Genomic DNA, 14,942 nt, shown 5'->3' with positions numbered 1-14,942 from the left:
AGCCACCCCGGCAGACAGGTGGCGGCGCCGGGGCTGGGCTGCAGTGGGGGCGGCCAGGTGCAGGTCGAGGGGCTCGCGGGCCGCACGGACGGCCCCCGGGTCCGCGGCCACGTCTGGTTCCCTTCAGGCCACCCCCGGAGCGTCTGGTGTGCCTCTGCCTTCCAGGGACGCCTTCTGGCCGCCTGGCCGCTCAGGCAGGCGGGGAGCGCCCCATCAGACGCTGGCTGTGGTGGGAGGGGCCTGAGGAGGTGGGGCTTGCAGCTGTGCCGGGCGGGGGCGGAGATAGCCGCGAACGCCGCGAGCGACAAGAGGAGAAGGCGGAGCGGGAGGCCGAAAGCCTAGAGCACCCGGTCTTCCCTAGAGGTCTCCCCTCCAAGTTCTAACCAGGCCCGACCCTGCTTAGCTTCCGCGACCGCGGCGAGATCGGGCCCTTCTAGGCTGCTTCGGCAGCAGATGCCGGCGGGGTCGCGGGCTGCCTCTTGAGGCGCAGCTCAGCAGGCGCTTGGGCCTTACCGTCAGCCCAGCGGCCCGCCCGTCCCGGCAGGGCCCCGCCGCCCGCCTAGGCGGGGGAACGGAGGTCTCGGGCACCTGGGGGTGGCGGAGGTGCTGGCGACCACCCAGCCCAGGGCGGGCGGGAGCCAGCAAACTTTTCGGAGCTAGGCGCCACGCCCCAGATCCCGCAGGCCGCTCACGGGGAAGTGGCCCAGGAGGCTTCCGGGCCCGGGGACCGCGGGCCATTGGGCATCCCACCTGGCCGCCCACGCTGCGCTAGGCGCAGCTCAGACGCAGACCGGACCGGCCCTCCTGCCCGACAGAAGCTGGCCCGAAGCCACTGGGCGCCACCATTGAGTTGGCACGGCCCCTAAGACCCAGCAACGCCACCCTCGCCCCCACGCCACCGTCCGAGCTCAGGACCCCGCCCCAGGTGGCCGGCAGGCCCGGGGAAGCGGCCTGGGCCCTCGATCCCGCTCCCGCCCCCGGCCATGGCGAAACGGCGGAGGGGCGGCTTTCTCCGTATGGAGCTGTGGAGAGCCACCCCGGCAGACAGGTGGCGGCGCCGGGGCTGGGCTGCAGTGGGGGCGGCCAGGTGCAGGTCGAGGGGCTCGCGGGCCGCACGGACGGCCCCCGGGTCCGCGGCCACGTCTGGTTCCCTTCAGGCCACCCCCGGAGCGTCTGGTGTGCCTCTGCCTTCCAGGGACGCCTTCTGGCCGCCTGGCCGCTCAGGCAGGCGGGGAGCGCCCCATCAGACGCTGGCTGTGGTGGGAGGGGCCTGAGGAGGTGGGGCTTGCAGCTGTGCCGGGCGGGGGCGGAGATAGCCGCGAACGCCGCGAGCGACATAAAGGAGAAGGCGGAGCGGGAGGCAGAAAGCCTAGAGCACCCGGTCTTCCCTAGAGGTCTCCCCTCCAAGTTCTAACCAGGCCCGACCCTGCTTAGCTTCCGCGACCGCGGCGAGATCGGGCCCTTCTAGGCTGCTTCGGCAGCAGATGCCGGCGGGGTCGCGGGCTGCCTCTTGAGGCGCAGCTCAGCAGGCGCTTGGGCCTTACCGTCAGCCCAGCGGCCCGCCCGTCCCGGCAGGGCCCCGCCGCCCGCCTAGGCGGGGGAACGGAGGTCTCGGGCACCTGGGGGTGGCGGAGGTGCTGGCGACCACCCAGCCCAGGGCGGGCGGGAGCCAGCAAACTTTTCGGAGCTAGGCGCCACGCCCCAGATCCCGCAGGCCGCTCACGGGGAAGTGGCCCAGGAGGCTTCCGGGCCCGGGGACCGCGGGCCCTTGGGCATCCCACCTGGCCGCCCACGCTGCGCTAGGCGCAGCTCAGACGCAGACCGGACCGGCCCTCCTGCCCGACAGAAGCTGGCCCGAAGCCACTGGGCGCCACCATTGAGTTGGCACGGCCCCTAAGACCCAGCAACGCCACCCTCGCCCCCACGCCACCGTCCGAGCTCAGGACCCCGCCCCAGGTGGCCGGCAGGCCCGGGGAAGCGGCCTGGGCCCTCGATCCCGCTCCCGCCCCCGGCCATGGCGAAACGGCGGAGGGGCGGCTTTCTCCGTATGGAGCTGTGGAGAGCCACCCCGGCAGACAGGTGGCGGCGCCGGGGCTGGGCTGCAGTGGGGGCGGCCAGGTGCAGGTCGAGGGGCTCGCGGGCCGCACGGACGGCCCCCGGGTCCGCGGCCACGTCTGGTTCCCTTCAGGCCACCCCCGGAGCGTCTGGTGTGCCTCTGCCTTCCAGGGACGCCTTCTGGCCGCCTGGCCGCTCAGGCAGGCGGGGAGCGCCCCATCAGACGCTGGCTGTGGTGGGAGGGGCCTGAGGAGGTGGGGCTTGCAGCTGTGCCGGGCGGGGGCGGAGATAGCCGCGAACGCCGCGAGCGACATAAAGGAGAAGGCGGAGCGGGAGGCAGAAAGCCTAGAGCACCCGGTCTTCCCTAGAGGTCTCCCCTCCAAGTTCTAACCAGGCCCGACCCTGCTTAGCTTCCGCGACCGCGGCGAGATCGGGCCCTTCTAGGCTGCTTCGGCAGCAGATGCCGGCGGGGTCGCGGGCTGCCTCTTGAGGCGCAGCTCAGCAGGCGCTTGGGCCTTACCGTCAGCCCAGCGGCCCGCCCGTCCCGGCAGGGCCCCGCCGCCCGCCTAGGCGGGGGAACGGAGGTCTCGGGCACCTGGGGGTGGCGGAGGTGCTGGCGACCACCCAGCCCAGGGCGGGCGGGAGCCAGCAAACTTTTCGGAGCTAGGCGCCACGCCCCAGATCCCGCAGGCCGCTCACGGGGAAGTGGCCCAGGAGGCTTCCGGGCCCGGGGACCGCGGGCCCTTGGGCATCCCACCTGGCCGCCCACGCTGCGCTAGGCGCAGCTCAGACGCAGACCGGACCGGCCCTCCTGCCCGACAGAAGCTGGCCCGAAGCCACTGGGCGCCACCATTGAGTTGGCACGGCCCCTAAGACCCAGCAACGCCACCCTCGCCCCCACGCCACCGTCCGAGCTCAGGACCCCGCCCCAGGTGGCCGGCAGGCCCGGGGAAGCGGCCTGGGCCCTCGATCCCGCTCCCGCCCCCGGCCATGGCGAAACGGCGGAGGGGCGGCTTTCTCCGTATGGAGCTGTGGAGAGCCACCCCGGCAGACAGGTGGCGGCGCCGGGGCTGGGCTGCAGTGGGGGCGGCCAGGTGCAGGTCGAGGGGCTCGCGGGCCGCACGGACGGCCCCCGGGTCCGCGGCCACGTCTGGTTCCCTTCAGGCCACCCCCGGAGCGTCTGGTGTGCCTCTGCCTTCCAGGGACGCCTTCTGGCCGCCTGGCCGCTCAGGCAGGCGGGGAGCGCCCCATCAGACGCTGGCTGTGGTGGGAGGGGCCTGAGGAGGTGGGGCTTGCAGCTGTGCCGGGCGGGGGCGGAGATCGCCGCGAACGCCGCGAGCGACAAAAGGAGAAGGCGGAGCGGGAGGCAGAAAGCCTAGAGCACCCGGTCTTCCCTAGAGGTCTCCCCTCCAAGTTCTAACCAGGCCCGACCCTGCTTAGCTTCCGCGACCGCGGCGAGATCGGGCCCTTCTAGGCTGCTTCGGCAGCAGATGCCGGCGGGGTCGCGGGCTGCCTCTTGAGGCGCAGCTCAGCAGGCGCTTGGGCCTTACCGTCAGCCCAGCGGCCCGCCCGTCCCGGCAGGGCCCCGCCGCCCGCCTAGGCGGGGGAACGGAGGTCTCGGGCACCTGGGGGTGGCGGAGGTGCTGGCGACCACCCAGCCCAGGGCGGGCGGGAGCCAGCAAACTTTTCGGAGCTAGGCGCCACGCCCCAGATCCCGCAGGCCGCTCACGGGGAAGTGGCCCAGGAGGCTTCCGGGCCCGGGGACCGCGGGCCCTTGGGCATCCCACCTGGCCGCCCACGCTGCGCTAGGCGCAGCTCAGACGCAGACCGGACCGGCCCTCCTGCCCGACAGAAGCTGGCCCGAAGCCACTGGGCGCCACCATTGAGTTGGCACGGCCCCTAAGACCCAGCAACGCCACCCTCGCCCCCACGCCACCGTCCGAGCTCAGGACCCCGCCCCAGGTGGCCGGCAGGCCCGGGGAAGCGGCCTGGGCCCTCGATCCCGCTCCCGCCCCCGGCCATGGCGAAACGGCGGAGGGGCGGCTTTCTCCGTATGGAGCTGTGGAGAGCCACCCCGGCAGACAGGTGGCGGCGCCGGGGCTGGGCTGCAGTGGGGGCGGCCAGGTGCAGGTCGAGGGGCTCGCGGGCCGCACGGACGGCCCCCGGGTCCGCGGCCACGTCTGGTTCCCTTCAGGCCACCCCCGGAGCGTCTGGTGTGCCTCTGCCTTCCAGGGACGCCTTCTGGCCGCCTGGCCGCTCAGGCAGGCGGGGAGCGCCCCATCAGACGCTGGCTGTGGTGGGAGGGGCCTGAGGAGGTGGGGCTTGCAGCTGTGCCGGGCGGGGGCGGAGATAGCCGCGAACGCCGCGAGCGACAAAAGGAGAAGGCGGAGCGGGAGGCAGAAAGCCTAGAGCACCCGGTCTTCCCTAGAGGTCTCCCCTCCAAGTTCTAACCAGGCCCGACCCTGCTTAGCTTCCGCGACCGCGGCGAGATCGGGCCCTTCTAGGCTGCTTCGGCAGCAGATGCCGGCGGGGTCGCGGGCTGCCTCTTGAGGCGCAGCTCAGCAGGCGCTTGGGCCTTACCGTCAGCCCAGCGGCCCGCCCGTCCCGGCAGGGCCCCGCCGCCCGCCTAGGCGGGGGAACGGAGGTCTCGGGCACCTGGGGGTGGCGGAGGTGCTGGCGACCACCCAGCCCAGGGCGGGCGGGAGCCAGCAAACTTTTCGGAGCTAGGCTCCACGCCCCAGATCCCGCAGGCCGCTCACGGGGAAGTGGCCCAGGAGGCTTCCGGGCCCGGGGACCGCGGGCCCTTGGGCATCCCACCTGGCCGCCCACGCTGCGCTAGGCGCAGCTCAGACGCAGACCGGACCGGCCCTCCTGCCCGACAGAAGCTGGCCCGAAGCCACTGGGCGCCACCATTGAGTTGGCACGGCCCCTAAGACCCAGCAACGCCACCCTCGCCCCCACGCCACCGTCCGAGCTCAGGACCCCGCCCCAGGTGGCCGGCAGGCCCGGGGAAGCGGCCTGGGCCCTCGATCCCGCTCCCGCCCCCGGCCATGGCGAAACGGCGGAGGGGCGGCTTTCTCCGTATGGAGCTGTGGAGAGCCACCCCGGCAGACAGGTGGCGGCGCCGGGGCTGGGCTGCAGTGGGGGCGGCCAGGTGCAGGTCGAGGGGCTCGCGGGCCGCACGGACGGCCCCCGGGTCCGCGGCCACGTCTGGTTCCCTTCAGGCCACCCCCGGAGCGTCTGGTGTGCCTCTGCCTTCCAGGGACGCCTTCTGGCCGCCTGGCCGCTCAGGCAGGCGGGGAGCGCCCCATCAGACGCTGGCTGTGGTGGGAGGGGCCTGAGGAGGTGGGGCTTGCAGCTGTGCCGGGCGGGGGCGGAGATAGCCGCGAACGCCGCGAGCGACAAGAGGAGAAGGCGGAGCGGGAGGCAGAAAGCCTAGAGCACCCGGTCTTCCCTAGAGGTCTCCCCTCCAAGTTCTAACCAGGCCCGACCCTGCTTAGCTTCCGCGACCGCGGCGAGATCGGGCCCTTCTAGGCTGCTTCGGCAGCAGATGCCGGCGGGGTCGCGGGCTGCCTCTTGAGGCGCAGCTCAGCAGGCGCTTGGGCCTTACCGTCAGCCCAGCGGCCCGCCCGTCCCGGCAGGGCCCCGCCGCCCGCCTAGGCGGGGGAACGGAGGTCTCGGGCACCTGGGGGTGGCGGAGGTGCTGGCGACCACCCAGCCCAGGGCGGGCGGGAGCCAGCAAACTTTTCGGAGCTAGGCGCCACGCCCCAGATCCCGCAGGCCGCTCACGGGGAAGTGGCCCAGGAGGCTTCCGGGCCCGGGGACCGCGGGCCCTTGGGCATCCCACCTGGCCGCCCACGCTGCGCTAGGCGCAGCTCAGACGCAGACCGGACCGGCCCTCCTGCCCGACAGAAGCTGGCCCGAAGCCACTGGGCGCCACCATTGAGTTGGCACGGCCCCTAAGACCCAGCAACGCCACCCTCGCCCCCACGCCACCGTCCGAGCTCAGGACCCCGCCCCAGGTGGCCGGCAGGCCCGGGGAAGCGGCCTGGGCCCTCGATCCCGCTCCCGCCCCCGGCCATGGCGAAACGGCGGAGGGGCGGCTTTCTCCGTATGGAGCTGTGGAGAGCCACCCCGGCAGACAGGTGGCGGCGCCGGGGCTGGGCTGCAGTGGGGGCGGCCAGGTGCAGGTCAAGGGGCTCGCGGGCCGCACGGACGGCCCCCGGGTCCGCGGCCACGTCTGGTTCCCTTCAGGCCACCCCCGGAGCGTCTGGTGTGCCTCTGCCTTCCAGGGACGCCTTCTGGCCGCCTGGCCGCTCAGGCAGGCGGGGAGCGCCCCATCAGACGCTGGCTGTGGTGGGAGGGGCCTGAGGAGGTGGGGCTTGCAGCTGTGCCGGGCGGGGGCGGAGATAGCCGCGAACGCCGCGAGCGACAAGAGGAGAAGGCGGAGCGGGAGGCCGAAAGCCTAGAGCACCCGGTCTTCCCTAGAGGTCTCCCCTCCAAGTTCTAACCAGGCCCGACCCTGCTTAGCTTCCGCGACCGCGGCGAGATCGGGCCCTTCTAGGCTGCTTCGGCAGCAGATGCCGGCGGGGTCGCGGGCTGCCTCTTGAGGCGCAGCTCAGCAGGCGCTTGGGCCTTACCGTCAGCCCAGCGGCCCGCCCGTCCCGGCAGGGCCCCGCCGCCCGCCTAGGCGGGGGAACGGAGGTCTCGGGCACCTGGGGGTGGCGGAGGTGCTGGCGACCACCCAGCCCAGGGCGGGCGGGAGCCAGCAAACTTTTCGGAGCTAGGCGCCACGCCCCAGATCCCGCAGGCCGCTCACGGGGAAGTGGCCCAGGAGGCTTCCGGGCCCGGGGACCGCGGGCCATTGGGCATCCCACCTGGCCGCCCACGCTGCGCTAGGCGCAGCTCAGACGCAGACCGGACCGGCCCTCCTGCCCGACAGAAGCTGGCCCGAAGCCACTGGGCGCCACCATTGAGTTGGCACGGCCCCTAAGACCCAGCAACGCCACCCTCGCCCCCACGCCACCGTCCGAGCTCAGGACCCCGCCCCAGGTGGCCGGCAGGCCCGGGGAAGCGGCCTGGGCCCTCGATCCCGCTCCCGCCCCCGGCCATGGCGAAACGGCGGAGGGGCGGCTTTCTCCGTATGGAGCTGTGGAGAGCCACCCCGGCAGACAGGTGGCGGCGCCGGGGCTGGGCTGCAGTGGGGGCGGCCAGGTGCAGGTCGAGGGGCTCGCGGGCCGCACGGACGGCCCCCGGGTCCGCGGCCACGTCTGGTTCCCTTCAGGCCACCCCCGGAGCGTCTGGTGTGCCTCTGCCTTCCAGGGACGCCTTCTGGCCGCCTGGCCGCTCAGGCAGGCGGGGAGCGCCCCATCAGACGCTGGCTGTGGTGGGAGGGGCCTGAGGAGGTGGGGCTTGCAGCTGTGCCGGGCGGGGGCGGAGATAGCCGCGAACGCCGCGAGCGACATAAAGGAGAAGGCGGAGCGGGAGGCAGAAAGCCTAGAGCACCCGGTCTTCCCTAGAGGTCTCCCCTCCAAGTTCTAACCAGGCCCGACCCTGCTTAGCTTCCGCGACCGCGGCGAGATCGGGCCCTTCTAGGCTGCTTCGGCAGCAGATGCCGGCGGGGTCGCGGGCTGCCTCTTGAGGCGCAGCTCAGCAGGCGCTTGGGCCTTACCGTCAGCCCAGCGGCCCGCCCGTCCCGGCAGGGCCCCGCCGCCCGCCTAGGCGGGGGAACGGAGGTCTCGGGCACCTGGGGGTGGCGGAGGTGCTGGCGACCACCCAGCCCAGGGCGGGCGGGAGCCAGCAAACTTTTCGGAGCTAGGCGCCACGCCCCAGATCCCGCAGGCCGCTCACGGGGAAGTGGCCCAGGAGGCTTCCGGGCCCGGGGACCGCGGGCCCTTGGGCATCCCACCTGGCCGCCCACGCTGCGCTAGGCGCAGCTCAGACGCAGACCGGACCGGCCCTCCTGCCCGACAGAAGCTGGCCCGAAGCCACTGGGCGCCACCATTGAGTTGGCACGGCCCCTAAGACCCAGCAACGCCACCCTCGCCCCCACGCCACCGTCCGAGCTCAGGACCCCGCCCCAGGTGGCCGGCAGGCCCGGGGAAGCGGCCTGGGCCCTCGATCCCGCTCCCGCCCCCGGCCATGGCGAAACGGCGGAGGGGCGGCTTTCTCCGTATGGAGCTGTGGAGAGCCACCCCGGCAGACAGGTGGCGGCGCCGGGGCTGGGCTGCAGTGGGGGCGGCCAGGTGCAGGTCGAGGGGCTCGCGGGCCGCACGGACGGCCCCCGGGTCCGCGGCCACGTCTGGTTCCCTTCAGGCCACCCCCGGAGCGTCTGGTGTGCCTCTGCCTTCCAGGGACGCCTTCTGGCCGCCTGGCCGCTCAGGCAGGCGGGGAGCGCCCCATCAGACGCTGGCTGTGGTGGGAGGGGCCTGAGGAGGTGGGGCTTGCAGCTGTGCCGGGCGGGTGTGGAGATAGCCGCGAACGCCTCGAGCGACATAAAGGAGAAAGCGGAGCGGGAGGCAGAAAGCCTAGAGCACCCGGTCTTCCCTAGAGGTCTCCCCTCCAAGTTCTAACCAGGCCCGACCCTGCTTAGCTTCCGCGACCGCGGCGAGATCGGGCCCTTCTAGGCTGCTTCGGCAGCAGATGCCGGCGGGGTCGCGGGCTGCCTCTTGAGGCGCAGCTCAGCAGGCGCTTGGGCCTTACCGTCAGCCCAGCGGCCCGCCCGTCCCGGCAGGGCCCCGCCGCCCGCCTAGGCGGGGGAACGGAGGTCTCGGGCACCTGGGGGTGGCGGAGGTGCTGGCGACCACCCAGCCCAGGGCGGGCGGGAGCCAGCAAACTTTTCGGAGCTAGGCGCCACGCCCCAGATCCCGCAGGCCGCTCACGGGGAAGTGGCCCAGGAGGCTTCCGGGCCCGGGGACCGCGGGCCCTTGGGCATCCCACCTGGCCGCCCACGCTGCGCTAGGCGCAGCTCAGACGCAGACCGGACCGGCCCTCCTGCCCGACAGAAGCTGGCCCGAAGCCACTGGGCGCCACCATTGAGTTGGCACGGCCCCTAAGACCCAGCAACGCCACCCTCGCCCCCACGCCACCGTCCGAGCTCAGGACCCCGCCCCAGGTGGCCGGCAGGCCCGGGGAAGCGGCCTGGGCCCTCGATCCCGCTCCCGCCCCCGGCCATGGCGAAACGGCGGAGGGGCGGCTTTCTCCGTATGGAGCTGTGGAGAGCCACCCCGGCAGACAGGTGGCGGCGCCGGGGCTGGGCTGCAGTGGGGGCGGCCAGGTGCAGGTCGAGGGGCTCGCGGGCCGCACGGACGGCCCCCGGGTCCGCGGCCACGTCTGGTTCCCTTCAGGCCACCCCCGGAGCGTCTGGTGTGCCTCTGCCTTCCAGGGACGCCTTCTGGCCGCCTGGCCGCTCAGGCAGGCGGGGAGCGCCCCATCAGACGCTGGCTGTGGTGGGAGGGGCCTGAGGAGGTGGGGCTTGCAGCTGTGCCGGGCGGGGGCGGAGATCGCCGCGAACGCCGCGAGCGACAAGAGGAGAAGGCGGAGCGGGAGGCAGAAAGCCTAGAGCACCCGGTCTTCCCTAGAGGTCTCCCCTCCAAGTTCTAACCAGGCCCGACCCTGCTTAGCTTCCGCGACCGCGGCGAGATCGGGCCCTTCTAGGCTGCTTCGGCAGCAGATGCCGGCGGGGTCGCGGGCTGCCTCTTGAGGCGCAGCTCAGCAGGCGCTTGGGCCTTACCGTCAGCCCAGCGGCCCGCCCGTCCCGGCAGGGCCCCGCCGCCCGCCTAGGCGGGGGAACGGAGGTCTCGGGCACCTGGGGGTGGCGGAGGTGCTGGCGACCACCCAGCCCAGGGCGGGCGGGAGCCAGCAAACTTTTCGGAGCTAGGCGCCACGCCCCAGATCCCGCAGGCCGCTCACGGGGAAGTGGCCCAGGAGGCTTCCGGGCCCGGGGACCGCGGGCCCTTGGGCATCCCACCTGGCCGCCCACGCTGCGCTAGGCGCAGCTCAGACGCAGACCGGACCGGCCCTCCTGCCCGACAGAAGCTGGCCCGAAGCCACTGGGCGCCACCATTGAGTTGGCACGGCCCCTAAGACCCAGCAACGCCACCCTCGCCCCCACGCCACCGTCCGAGCTCAGGACCCCGCCCCAGGTGGCCGGCAGGCCCGGGGAAGCGGCCTGGGCCCTCGATCCCGCTCCCGCCCCCGGCCATGGCGAAACGGCGGAGGGGCGGCTTTCTCCGTATGGAGCTGTGGAGAGCCACCCCGGCAGACAGGTGGCGGCGCCGGGGCTGGGCTGCAGTGGGGGCGGCCAGGTGCAGGTCGAGGGGCTCGCGGGCCGCACGGACGGCCCCCGGGTCCGCGGCCACGTCTGGTTCCCTTCAGGCCACCCCCGGAGCGTCTGGTGTGCCTCTGCCTTCCAGGGACGCCTTCTGGCCGCCTGGCCGCTCAGGCAGGCGGGGAGCGCCCCATCAGACGCTGGCTGTGGTGGGAGGGGCCTGAGGAGGTGGGGCTTGCAGCTGTGCCGGGCGGGGGCGGAGATAGCCGCGAACGCCGCGAGCGACAAAAGGAGAAGGCGGAGCGGGAGGCAGAAAGCCTAGAGCACCCGGTCTTCCCTAGAGGTCTCCCCTCCAAGTTCTAACCAGGCCCGACCCTGCTTAGCTTCCGCGACCGCGGCGAGATCGGGCCCTTCTAGGCTGCTTCGGCAGCAGATGCCGGCGGGGTCGCGGGCTGCCTCTTGAGGCGCAGCTCAGCAGGCGCTTGGGCCTTACCGTCAGCCCAGCGGCCCGCCCGTCCCGGCAGGGCCCCGCCGCCCGCCTAGGCGGGGGAACGGAGGTCTCGGGCACCTGGGGGTGGCGGAGGTGCTGGCGACCACCCAGCCCAGGGCGGGCGGGAGCCAGCAAACTTTTCGGAGCTAGGCTCCACGCCCCAGATCCCGCAGGCCGCTCACGGGGAAGTGGCCCAGGAGGCTTCCGGGCCCGGGGACCGCGGGCCCTTGGGCATCCCACCTGGCCGCCCACGCTGCGCTAGGCGCAGCTCAGACGCAGACCGGACCGGCCCTCCTGCCCGACAGAAGCTGGCCCGAAGCCACTGGGCGCCACCATTGAGTTGGCACGGCCCCTAAGACCCAGCAACGCCACCCTCGCCCCCACGCCACCGTCCGAGCTCAGGACCCCGCCCCAGGTGGCCGGCAGGCCCGGGGAAGCGGCCTGGGCCCTCGATCCCGCTCCCGCCCCCGGCCATGGCGAAACGGCGGAGGGGCGGCTTTCTCCGTATGGAGCTGTGGAGAGCCACCCCGGCAGACAGGTGGCGGCGCCGGGGCTGGGCTGCAGTGGGGGCGGCCAGGTGCAGGTCGAGGGGCTCGCGGGCCGCACGGACGGCCCCCGGGTCCGCGGCCACGTCTGGTTCCCTTCAGGCCACCCCCGGAGCGTCTGGTGTGCCTCTGCCTTCCAGGGACGCCTTCTGGCCGCCTGGCCGCTCAGGCAGGCGGGGAGCGCCCCATCAGACGCTGGCTGTGGTGGGAGGGGCCTGAGGAGGTGGGGCTTGCAGCTGTGCCGGGCGGGGGCGGAGATAGCCGCGAACGCCGCGAGCGACAAGAGGAGAAGGCGGAGCGGGAGGCAGAAAGCCTAGAGCACCCGGTCTTCCCTAGAGGTCTCCCCTCCAAGTTCTAACCAGGCCCGACCCTGCTTAGCTTCCGCGACCGCGGCGAGATCGGGCCCTTCTAGGCTGCTTCGGCAGCAGATGCCGGCGGGGTCGCGGGCTGCCTCTTGAGGCGCAGCTCAGCAGGCGCTTGGGCCTTACCGTCAGCCCAGCGGCCCGCCCGTCCCGGCAGGGCCCCGCCGCCCGCCTAGGCGGGGGAACGGAGGTCTCGGGCACCTGGGGGTGGCGGAGGTGCTGGCGACCACCCAGCCCAGGGCGGGCGGGAGCCAGCAAACTTTTCGGAGCTAGGCGCCACGCCCCAGATCCCGCAGGCCGCTCACGGGGAAGTGGCCCAGGAGGCTTCCGGGCCCGGGGACCGCGGGCCCTTGGGCATCCCACCTGGCCGCCCACGCTGCGCTAGGCGCAGCTCAGACGCAGACCGGACCGGCCCTCCTGCCCGACAGAAGCTGGCCCGAAGCCACTGGGCGCCACCATTGAGTTGGCACGGCCCCTAAGACCCAGCAACGCCACCCTCGCCCCCACGCCACCGTCCGAGCTCAGGACCCCGCCCCAGGTGGCCGGCAGGCCCGGGGAAGCGGCCTGGGCCCTCGATCCCGCTCCCGCCCCCGGCCATGGCGAAACGGCGGAGGGGCGGCTTTCTCCGTATGGAGCTGTGGAGAGCCACCCCGGCAGACAGGTGGCGGCGCCGGGGCTGGGCTGCAGTGGGGGCGGCCAGGTGCAGGTCAAGGGGCTCGCGGGCCGCACGGACGGCCCCCGGGTCCGCGGCCACGTCTGGTTCCCTTCAGGCCACCCCCGGAGCGTCTGGTGTGCCTCTGCCTTCCAGGGACGCCTTCTGGCCGCCTGGCCGCTCAGGCAGGCGGGGAGCGCCCCATCAGACGCTGGCTGTGGTGGGAGGGGCCTGAGGAGGTGGGGCTTGCAGCTGTGCCGGGCGGGGGCGGAGATAGCCGCGAACGCCGCGAGCGACAAGAGGAGAAGGCGGAGCGGGAGGCCGAAAGCCTAGAGCACCCGGTCTTCCCTAGAGGTCTCCCCTCCAAGTTCTAACCAGGCCCGACCCTGCTTAGCTTCCGCGACCGCGGCGAGATCGGGCCCTTCTAGGCTGCTTCGGCAGCAGATGCCGGCGGGGTCGCGGGCTGCCTCTTGAGGCGCAGCTCAGCAGGCGCTTGGGCCTTACCGTCAGCCCAGCGGCCCGCCCGTCCCGGCAGGGCCCCGCCGCCCGCCTAGGCGGGGGAACGGAGGTCTCGGGCACCTGGGGGTGGCGGAGGTGCTGGCGACCACCCAGCCCAGGGCGGGCGGGAGCCAGCAAACTTTTCGGAGCTAGGCGCCACGCCCCAGATCCCGCAGGCCGCTCACGGGGAAGTGGCCCAGGAGGCTTCCGGGCCCGGGGACCGCGGGCCATTGGGCATCCCACCTGGCCGCCCACGCTGCGCTAGGCGCAGCTCAGACGCAGACCGGACCGGCCCTCCTGCCCGACAGAAGCTGGCCCGAAGCCACTGGGCGCCACCATTGAGTTGGCACGGCCCCTAAGACCCAGCAACGCCACCCTCGCCCCCACGCCACCGTCCGAGCTCAGGACCCCGCCCCAGGTGGCCGGCAGGCCCGGGGAAGCGGCCTGGGCCCTCGATCCCGCTCCCGCCCCCGGCCATGGCGAAACGGCGGAGGGGCGGCTTTCTCCGTATGGAGCTGTGGAGAGCCACCCCGGCAGACAGGTGGCGGCGCCGGGGCTGGGCTGCAGTGGGGGCGGCCAGGTGCAGGTCGAGGGGCTCGCGGGCCGCACGGACGGCCCCCGGGTCCGCGGCCACGTCTGGTTCCCTTCAGGCCACCCCCGGAGCGTCTGGTGTGCCTCTGCCTTCCAGGGACGCCTTCTGGCCGCCTGGCCGCTCAGGCAGGCGGGGAGCGCCCCATCAGACGCTGGCTGTGGTGGGAGGGGCCTGAGGAGGTGGGGCTTGCAGCTGTGCCGGGCGGGGGCGGAGATAGCCGCGAACGCCGCGAGCGACATAAAGGAGAAGGCGGAGCGGGAGGCAGAAAGCCTAGAGCACCCGGTCTTCCCTAGAGGTCTCCCCTCCAAGTTCTAACCAGGCCCGACCCTGCTTAGCTTCCGCGACCGCGGCGAGATCGGGCCCTTCTAGGCTGCTTCGGCAGCAGATGCCGGCGGGGTCGCGGGCTGCCTCTTGAGGCGCAGCTCAGCAGGCGCTTGGGCCTTACCGTCAGCCCAGCGGCCCGCCCGTCCCGGCAGGGCCCCGCCGCCCGCCTAGGCGGGGGAACGGAGGTCTCGGGCACCTGGGGGTGGCGGAGGTGCTGGCGACCACCCAGCCCAGGGCGGGCGGGAGCCAGCAAACTTTTCGGAGCTAGGCGCCACGCCCCAGATCCCGCAGGCCGCTCACGGGGAAGTGGCCCAGGAGGCTTCCGGGCCCGGGGACCGCGGGCCCTTGGGCATCCCACCTGGCCGCCCACGCTGCGCTAGGCGCAGCTCAGACGCAGACCGGACCGGCCCTCCTGCCCGACAGAAGCTGGCCCGAAGCCACTGGGCGCCACCATTGAGTTGGCACGGCCCCTAAGACCCAGCAACGCCACCCTCGCCCCCACGCCACCGTCCGAGCTCAGGACCCCGCCCCAGGTGGCCGGCAGGCCCGGGGAAGCGGCCTGGGCCCTCGATCCCGCTCCCGCCCCCGGCCATGGCGAAACGGCGGAGGGGCGGCTTTCTCCGTATGGAGCTGTGGAGAGCCACCCCGGCAGACAGGTGGCGGCGCCGGGGCTGGGCTGCAGTGGGGGCGGCCAGGTGCAGGTCGAGGGGCTCGCGGGCCGCACGGACGGCCCCCGGGTCCGCGGCCACGTCTGGTTCCCTTCAGGCCACCCCCGGAGCGTCTGGTGTGCCTCTGCCTTCCAGGGACGCCTTCTGGCCGCCTGGCCGCTCAGGCAGGCGGGGAGCGCCCCATCAGACGCTGGCTGTGGTGGGAGGGGCCTGAGGAGGTGGGGCTTGCAGCTGTGCCGGGCGGGGGTGGAGATAGCCGCGAACGCCTCGAGCGACATAAAGGAGAAGGCGGAGCGGGAGGCAGAAAGCCTAGAGCACCCGGTCTTCCCTAGAGGTCTCCCCTCCAAGTTCTAACCAGGCCCGACCCTGCTTAGCTTCCGCGACCGCGGCGAGATCGGGCCCTTCTAGGCTGCTTCGGCAGCAGATGCCGGCGGGGTCGCGGGCTGCCTCTTGAGGCGCAGCTCAGCAGGCGCTTGGGCCTTACCGT

Source organism: Orcinus orca, unplaced genomic scaffold (assembly GCF_937001465.1).
Source record: "Orcinus orca unplaced genomic scaffold, mOrcOrc1.1 scaffold_176, whole genome shotgun sequence".
Lineage (NCBI taxonomy): Eukaryota > Metazoa > Chordata > Mammalia > Artiodactyla > Delphinidae > Orcinus > Orcinus orca.
Note: the sequence above shows the minus strand (reverse complement) of the source record.